This window comes from Malus sylvestris, chromosome 1 (assembly GCF_916048215.2).
Source record: "Malus sylvestris chromosome 1, drMalSylv7.2, whole genome shotgun sequence".
Taxonomy (NCBI): domain Eukaryota; kingdom Viridiplantae; phylum Streptophyta; class Magnoliopsida; order Rosales; family Rosaceae; genus Malus; species Malus sylvestris.
The window spans coordinates 17,347,592-17,356,908 of NC_062260.1; positions in this window are offsets into that span (position 1 = coordinate 17,347,592).

Genomic DNA, 9,317 nt, shown 5'->3' on the forward strand with positions numbered 1-9,317 from the left:
GGGGGACGAATTTTTTTTTTCTTTCTTTCTTATTCTTCTTCTTCCTTCCTTTTTGGGTTGCAGGGGGTAGGGGGACGATCTTTTTTTTCTTTCTTCCTTCTTCTTCTTCATCTTCCTCCTCTTCTTCTTCCATCCTTTCTAGGTTGCAAGGGGTGGGGGTGGGGGGGGGGACGAATTTTTGTTTTTCTTTCTTCCTTCTTCCTCTTCTTTTTCTTCTTTTTCTTCTTTTTCTTCTTCCTCTTCTTCTTCATTTCTGGGTTGCAGGGGGGGGGACGAATATTTTTTTTCTTCCCTCCTTCTTCCTCCTCCTCCTCCTCTTCTTCTTCCTCCCCCCTTCTCTCTTTTATCCCCATCATCATCTTCTTCCCCCTTCCTGCAACTGCAACCCAGAAAAAAGAAGAGAGAAAAAAAAAAAACCAATTTGTCTTCCCTCCTCCCCACCCCCTTCTTCTCTCGCACCCAACCTCCTCACCTTCGCACCCAACCTCGCACCCACTACCTGCAACAAAAAAAAAAAAAAAACCCAGAAAAAAACCTAGATCCCGTTGAGGTGGAATCAGGAAACCTTCGCCAGGCCGATTTCGAAGGTTGAGAACCTGGGCGTGGAGAAAATGGGGGAAATGGGTGTGGAGGGAAGAGGGTGGGTGCGGCGGGGGACGGACGAACTGGGTTTTTTTTGTTTTTTTTCTTTCTTCTCTCTCTTCTTCTTCTTCTTCTTCCTCTTCTTTTCCTCCTTTTTGGGTTTGTTAGGGAGGGGAGAGAACTGGGTTGGGTTGGGGTTTTTTTTTTATTTTTGTTTTTTTTCCTTCCTCCTCCTCTTGTTCTTTCTAGGTTGCAGGAAGATGGAGGGAGGGAGAGAGAGGGGGGGGGGAAGGACGAACTGACCTTAGGTTTTTTTTTTTTGACTTTTCTTTATTATTTTAATATTTAAATAATATTAAATAATTTTTTTAGTTTTTAATAATATTTTATTAATTTTTTAATAGAAAATGGGTCCCGGATCAAATCACGTTAGCATTTAACTGAGAAATTCACGCCAACCCTAACGGAAGGTATAACATTGACACAAATTCGTAAGATGAGGTATCACATTGTCAATTTTAAAAGATGAGGTATGAAAGTGTCGTGACATCAATAGTTGAGGTAGTTTTTTGTACTTTACCCTAAAAATTATTACAAAATTTACTGAAAATATGACTTTACTCCTTTCAAATTCAATGTTTTTTACATAAAACCCACAATAATATATTTTTCTAACAAAAACACGATCTGAACTACAATAATAAATTTAAAGCTACCTAATAAATATACATACCGTTCAATTTTTGAAGTATTATACGTACAAAATAAATAAATTTAAAGCTACTTAATAAATATATATACCATTTAACTTGATGGGATACGCATTCTACAAAATTAATTTCAACGATCCAACCGTCAAATTTGTTTGTATATACTTCAAGATCGCATACCCCAAAAATCGCAAAAAACAAACAGTCAAATATCATGTAATGGGACAAAAATTTTCGACGGTTATAAACAAAAAAATCACGATTTAACGGTTATTTTAACTCCAATTTTGATGATTTTTTTATAGCTACACTCCTTGACCCTATATGAATATAATAAACAAATTCGATTTTCAATTTAAAATATTTACACTAGTGGATACCAAAAAATCTTATGTTATACTTAATGAAAGTATAAATAAACTCTAAGTGTTAGTGAATCTATTGTTTTGATGGGATACGTATTCTACGAAATTAGTTTCAATGATCCAACCGTCAAACTTGTTCGTATATACTTCGATATCGTAAACACCAAAAATCGCAAAAAAACAAATATTCAGAGATCAATTAACAAGGCAAAACTTTTTGACAATTATAAACGAATAATCACGATTTAAAGGTTATTTTAACTCTAATTTTGATGATTTTTTACAGCTACACTCCTTGACCCTTATGAATACAATGAACGAATTCGATCTTCAATTTAAAATATTTACACTAGTGGATACCACAAAATCTTATGTTATAGTATAAAAACCTTTTGCGCAATGCGATTGATACGTTGCGCAAACAACCTTTGTGTGACACATTGGTTGGTACGTCACACAAACAACCTTTGCGTGACGCATTTGTTTGTACGCTGTGCAAAAATAGAACACATACTACTTTTTGCTTGAGCGGACAACGTGGCCACTTGAGCAACAGAACACATACTGCTTTCCTACTACTTTCCACTTGAGCAACATAACACATACTACTTTCCTCTTGAGCGGAAGAACAACCACCGCTTGAGCAACAGAGCCCAATGTAATGCCTGCTTGAGCAACCTAATAATTTTTTTGTTAAATTTTTTTGACAATTCTTAAAACAAAAGCAATGAAACCACAAAAGTTAAGGTGCCCACCCCCAAACTTAAATGAAACATTTTCCTCAATGTTTGCAAAAACTAATACACACAATGCATTCATCAAAGCAAAGAAATGGAAATACTACATAAAGAAAAAAAAATTCCAAAGAAAGGATTTAGAACTCTTTTTAATGAAGTATCAAAGTTGACAAATCACCCATTCAACGATCAACCATCACTTTAGTGATGTGGGAAAAGTCGTTGACTTTGCACGATCAAGACTGACATCGCACAAAACTGTTTTGCGCAACTAAAACCTTCGTCGCACAAAGAAGTTTTGCACGATGAAGCTTCACCTTCGCTGCGCAATGTTGAGAAAAAAGCAGTTAAAGTCTTGGTTTGGCACCAAAAACTTGCACGACGAATAAACCGCGTCACGCAAATAGTCTTTGTTGGAACTTGTGAGGGACTGGTAGTCCCACATCGCCTATACACTTTTTGAAAGTCCCTTTTCTAATTGTTCACTCACTTATAGTTTGAAAAAAATTAGGCCAAAGCCATGGACCTTGGTCCTTGGACTTGGATGGTTTGGGTGTATATATTAAATGTCAAATATTAGGGCTCTTGGGGTCGGATGGACGAAAAACACAAGTACAATTTTTATGTTTTTGATTTTAGGATTCAATTTTTTTTCCGAAAGGATAAGACTGATTACATAAACAGTTACGTCTGTTCTGAAAAGATAAGCATGAACAACCATAACTATTCAAATACGCCATTATATATATGGCAGTAATATCAGAAACCAAAGACATCAATTCCATCGTTTTCTCCTTAATTCTTCATAGAGAAACACTTAGTAAATTGGCCAAGAATCCAAGTTTGAGTGCAAGAACTTGGATTGGATAGTTGTATCTTGCAAGATAGACATCCGTTGAACTACTACACTAGGGGCGAATTTCTGTCTTAGGAGATTACTACTGCAACCCTCTATCTTAAAAAACAAGTCAGTGATTTGTGATTTTATATGCAATTTCATTAATTGTGTATATTTTGATATATTGTATCGATTGTGGAATTTTGATTCGAAATAAAATGTGCAAATTATTATATATTGTATAATTGACATTTGATTGGTTCTAACAATCTAAGACAAAAGTTGATTTCATGGATCAATCAAATGTTGGTGTTGTCAAGCAACACGTTGAGAAACTTGAAAATTTCAAGGGAGTTGATTTTAAACGTTGGCAACAGAAGATGTTGTTCTACTTGACAACTCTGAACTTGAGTCACGTCATTACTTCTGAGGCCCCTAAAGCACCAGAAAAGGGAGATATTCCTGCCGAAATTCTGCAGGCTATAGAAGCCTGGACTCACAGTGAATTTCTATGTAGGAACTACATTTTGAATGCTTTAGATGACTCTTTGTATGATATTTATTCATCCTATAAGACGACGAAAGATCTATGGGAGTCTCTGGACAAAAAGTATAATCTAAAGTGGCTAGTTCCAAAAAGTTTGTGATCGGAAAATTTCTAAATTAGAAGATGAGTGACACCAAGACTGTTGTCAAGCAAGTTGAAGAACTCTAAGTGATTGTTCATGAGTTAGATGAAGAGAATTTTGATCTGAAGTAATGTTTTGTGGTTGGCTCTATTATAGAGAAACTGCATTCGAATTGGAAGGACTTTAAGATTTATTTGAAGCATCTAATTGAAGACATGAGCATAGATCAGTTGATTCTTAAACTGCATATGGAAGATGATCATCGCAAAAATGAGAAGTATGATGCCTCATTGCTGGAGGAAAAATCCAATGTTGTGGAAGAAGGACCATCAGAAAAACAAAGGCAAGGATGCTGCAAAGAAAGCACTAACTACTGCAAAAGGGAAAACCTTCAAGAAAATCATAGAAGGTTGCTGGGTTTGTGGAAAGATAGGTCATAGGGCAAAGAATTGCCGCCACAAGAAGGATCAGAATACTGAGAATTCTAATCAAGCAAACATTGCAGAAGACAAGTTTGTTGCTATTGTATCTGACGTTAATTTATTGAGTAATTCCAATGACTGGTGGGTTGATATAGGAGCAACAAGGCATGTTTGTATTGATCGAAATTGTTTTTTTCTTACCAATCAATTGATGGTGGATAAAATTTGTACATGGGAAATGCAACTGCATATGCCGTTGTAGGGAAGGGAAAAGTGACGCTTAAACTCACTTCTGCAAAAGAGCTTTCACTCACCAATGTTTTGCATGTTCCTGATATTTGCAAGAATCTGATTTCTGGGTCGTTTCTAAGTAACAAAGGTTTCAAATTAGTCCTTGAATATGATAAGTTTGTAATCACCAAAGGTGTTGTGTATGTCGGAAATGGCTACCTGGTTGAGGGGCTCTTCAAATTGAATGTACTTTCTACTGATGTTGTTAATAATAATAACAAGCTTAGTTCTTCTTCTACTTACTTGATCGAGTCCTCTACATTATGGCATGCAAGATTAGGACATGTTAATTTTCGTTCTCTTTAACGAATGGTTAACTTAGGCTTATTGCCCAAATGTTCCATGAACAAGTATCTAAATGTGAGATATGCACATAATCCAAATATGCAAAACACTCATATAAATCAGTGGAAAAATCCAACGAAATACTTGGTTTAATCCATAGTGATCTTTGTGATTTCAAGTCCACACCAGCTCATGGAGGAAAGAACTACTATATTTCTTTCATTAATGATTGCAGTAAGTACTGTTATGTCTATTTGATTCATAGCAAAAATGAAGCTTACACATGTTTAAGATATTTAAAGCTGAAATGGAAAATCAACCAGACAAAAGAATAAAAGTCTTAAGGTTGGATGGAGGTGGTGAATACGAATCTAATGACTTTGCAGAATTTTGTTCGAAACATGAAATAATACGTCAAACAACAACACCATATACTCCTCAACAAAATGGAGTGGCTGAACGAAAAAATTGAACATTGAAAGATATGATTAGTCCCATGTTAAACAATCTTGGTGCACCACATAATTTATGGGGTGAGGCACTTCTTGTTGCCAACACAGTATTGAACCGAATTCCACATAAGAAGACTAATCAATCTCCTTATAAAATCTGGAAAGGTAGGTTACCTACATATAAAACTTTGAAAGTGTGGGGTTGTCTTGCAAAAGTTCAAGTGCCTCTTCCTAAGAGACAAAAACTTGGACCAAAAACAGTGGATTGCATATTTATTAGTCACGCCAAAAATAGTTCAGCATACAGATTTTTGGTTCATAAATTTGAAATTGCAGACATTCATGTAAATACAATACTTGAATCTGCAGAAGCTAAGTTCTTTGAGGAAAATTTTCCTTATAAAGATAGGTCATATGTTTTGAATAAAAGAGTATATGATGATACTACGAGAAATGATGACGATAATCATGCTTCAACTTCTAGAGTCCAAGGCCAAGATTTGGAACGATGAAAGAGTAAAAGAGCAAAATTTGCAAAGGATTTTGGTCTTGATTTCCTTACTTTTCTAACCGAAGAAGAGCCTCAAACTTATAATGCTACATTAGAATCCTCTGAAGCACCTTATTGGAAAGAAGCTATTCAAAGTGAAATGAAACCCATCTTGCAAAATAATACATGGGAATTGGTTAATTTGCCTCATGGAAATAAACTAATAGGATACAAATGGATTTTCAAGAGGAAATTGAGACCGGATGGTACCATAGACAAGTATAAAGCTCGTCTAGTTGCCAAAATGTATCGTAAAAAAGAAGGACTTGACTACTTTGACACTTATTCACCAGTAGCTAGAATAACATCTACAAGGTTATTAATACCTATAACGTCTGTGTACAATCTCAAGATACATCAAATGGATGTCAAGACTGTATTTCTAAATGGTGAATTAGACGAAGAAATATATATGGAACAACCTGAAGGTTTCATTGTCAAAGGTCAAGAAAAGAAAGTTTGCAAATTGATTAAGTCATTATATGGACTTAAACAAGCTCCTAAGCAATGGCATGAAAAATTCAATCATAATATGATCACAAATGGATTTGTAATCAATGAAAGTGATAAATGCATTTATGTTAAGCAAACAAAAAATACTTATGTTATTGTATGTCTATGTGTTGATGACATGCTTATAATGGGAACAAACAAATATGTGATTAACTCCACAAAGAAAATGCTAAATTCTAGCTTTGATATCAAAGATATGGGAATAGCTGATGTGATTCTTGGAGTTCAAATTCTAAGGAATTCAAATGGATATGTTCTAACTCAATCACATTATGTTGAAAAGGTTCTAAAAAGGTTTGGACATTATGATTGTAAACCTACAGTAACTCAATTTGATCCCATTCATAAGCTTACTAAAAATGAAGAAGAGAGCACATCTCAATTAGAGTATACCCCCAAGTTATAGGTTGCTTGATGTACATTATGAATTGTACAAGAACTAATCTTGCTTATTCAATAAGCCGACTAAGCAGGTATTCAAATAGTCCTGGAAGAGATCATTGGAATGCTTTAATAAGGGTATTAAGATACTTAAAGCATACAATGAACTATGGTTTTCATTACACTCAATATTCGCCAATTTAGAAGGATATAGTGATGCAAATTGGATTTCAGGGAGCACAGACAGTAAATCCACAAGTGGATATGTATTTACACTTGATGGATGAGCCGTGTCATGGAAATCGTCTAAGCAAACATGTATAGCATGTTCGACAATGGAATCAAAGTTTATAGCTTTAGATGCAGCTGCTGATGAAGCTGAATGGCTTAAACATTTTCTGGAAGATATTCCATTATGGCCCAAGCCTGTGACTGCAGTATGTGTACATTGTGATAGCATGGCTGCACAAGGTCGAGCCAAAACGCTGAATATAATAGGAAGTCAAGACATATAAGGCGACGACATAAAACCATTAGATAACTACTCAAGAATGGAACTATTTCCATTTACTATATTAAATCTAAGGAGAACATTACCGATCCTTCAACTAAAGACCTATCCAAGGATCAAGTGGCATTTAGATCGAGGGGAATGGGTTTAAAGCCAACTTAATGAGTTATAACTTGACGGAAACCTAACCTAGCTAGTTGGAGATCACATGGTCTAGGTTCAATAGGCAAACTAGTTGAGGAAAACTCAAGGTAAGAAACACACAATCCTTACTTATTCCTATGATGAAAAATAGTGTGTTGCCTGCAAGATGAAGAGGGTGAATCGGTATTCTTAATAATGCAAATATCTTATGGTTAAGATGAATATAATAGGATATTCTTGATTAGCATTACCTATATGAGATTGATGTAGGTATGGCTACAATTCTCTAAAGGTCTCATGAAATCAGGATATGTTCAGGACCAAAATGAACGCAACCGTATGAATTGAAGTGTGTTAAGATGTGATATGTGTGATACTTATTGTTTCGATTTACTACTAAGAATGATCAATTCAAGATATTAAATTCACCGTTTAATTAGGTAAATCCGATAAGTACTCACTAAAGAAGGTTCAAGTCCAAAAGGCACCTATCCCGATGCGTATCATATCTAAGTTCTCTGGAAAGACGTTACTAATTTAGTTAGTATCTTATTTTCTATTCAAATGTGGGGTATTGCTAGAGTTTGAATAGAAAATGTGGGGTATTGTTGGAACTTGTGAGGGATTGGGAGTCCCACGTCGCCCATACACTTTTTGAAAGTCCCCTTTATAAGTGAGTTCACTCACTTATAGTTTGAAAAGAATTAGGCCAAAGCCATGGACCTTAGGCCTTGGGCCTTGGACTTGGAGGGTTTAGGTGTATATATTAAATGTTAAAGATTGGGGCTCTTGGGCTCAAATGGACGAAAAACACAAGTATGATTTTTACGTTTTTGATTTTAGGATGCAGTTTTTTCCGAAAGGATAAGACTGATCACATAAACAGTTACGTCCGTTCTGAAAAAATATAAGTAGGAAAGGCCATAACTATTCAAATACGCCATTATATATATGGCAGTAATATCAAAAACCAAAGTCATCAATTCCATAGCTTTCTCCTTAATTCTTCATAGAGAAACACTTAGTAAATTCGCCAAGAATCCAAGTTCGAGTGCAAGAACTTGGATTATATAGTTGTATCCTGCAAGATAGATGTCCGTTGAGCTACTGCACCGGTGTAGGGGTAAATTTCTGTCTTAGGAGATTGCTATTGCAAACCTCTAAACAAGTCAGTCATTTGTGATTTTATATGCAATTTCATAATTGTTCATATTTTGATATATTGTATCTATTGTGGATTTTTCATTCGAAATAAATTGTGTGAATTATTATATATTGCATAATTGACATTTGATTGGTTCTAAAAGTCTTTTCATAACGATGAAACAAAATGTTGCGCAAAGGCCGTTTGCGCGGAGCGGTTTGTGCGTTGCGCAAGCTTTTGGCGCCAAACCAAGACTTTTACCATTTTTTTCCAACATTACGTGACAAAGGTGAAGATTCGTTACACAAAACTGTTTTGCGCGACATCAGTCTTTGTCACACAAAATGTCCTTGTGATGCTTAGTTGTCAACGTTGTGCAAAATGTCCTTGCGCAACGTAATTTGCTCACTAGTGCAAAGTCCCGTCGCGCAAGTATGTTTTTGTACTAGTGAAGGTCAAATAATTAATCTGACCAGATGCATAAATTGATACAATTTTAATACCTTATGGTGTAAAATGAGAAAGTTAACGTTTCATGGTCCATTTTGATCATAGTAGAGAGTCGACCCAAAACCACCAATAACATTGAAAAAAGAAGGTAAAAATAAATGCAATATTAAAGGTATAAGAAGAAGAAATATTAGTGTGTGGAGAGTTCGAACTCAAGTCATAAGAAGACACATATACTCTAACTAACATGACTAGATTCACGGGTACCATTGCTTTTCGCATAAATGATCACAATAACGATGATCTAGTATTT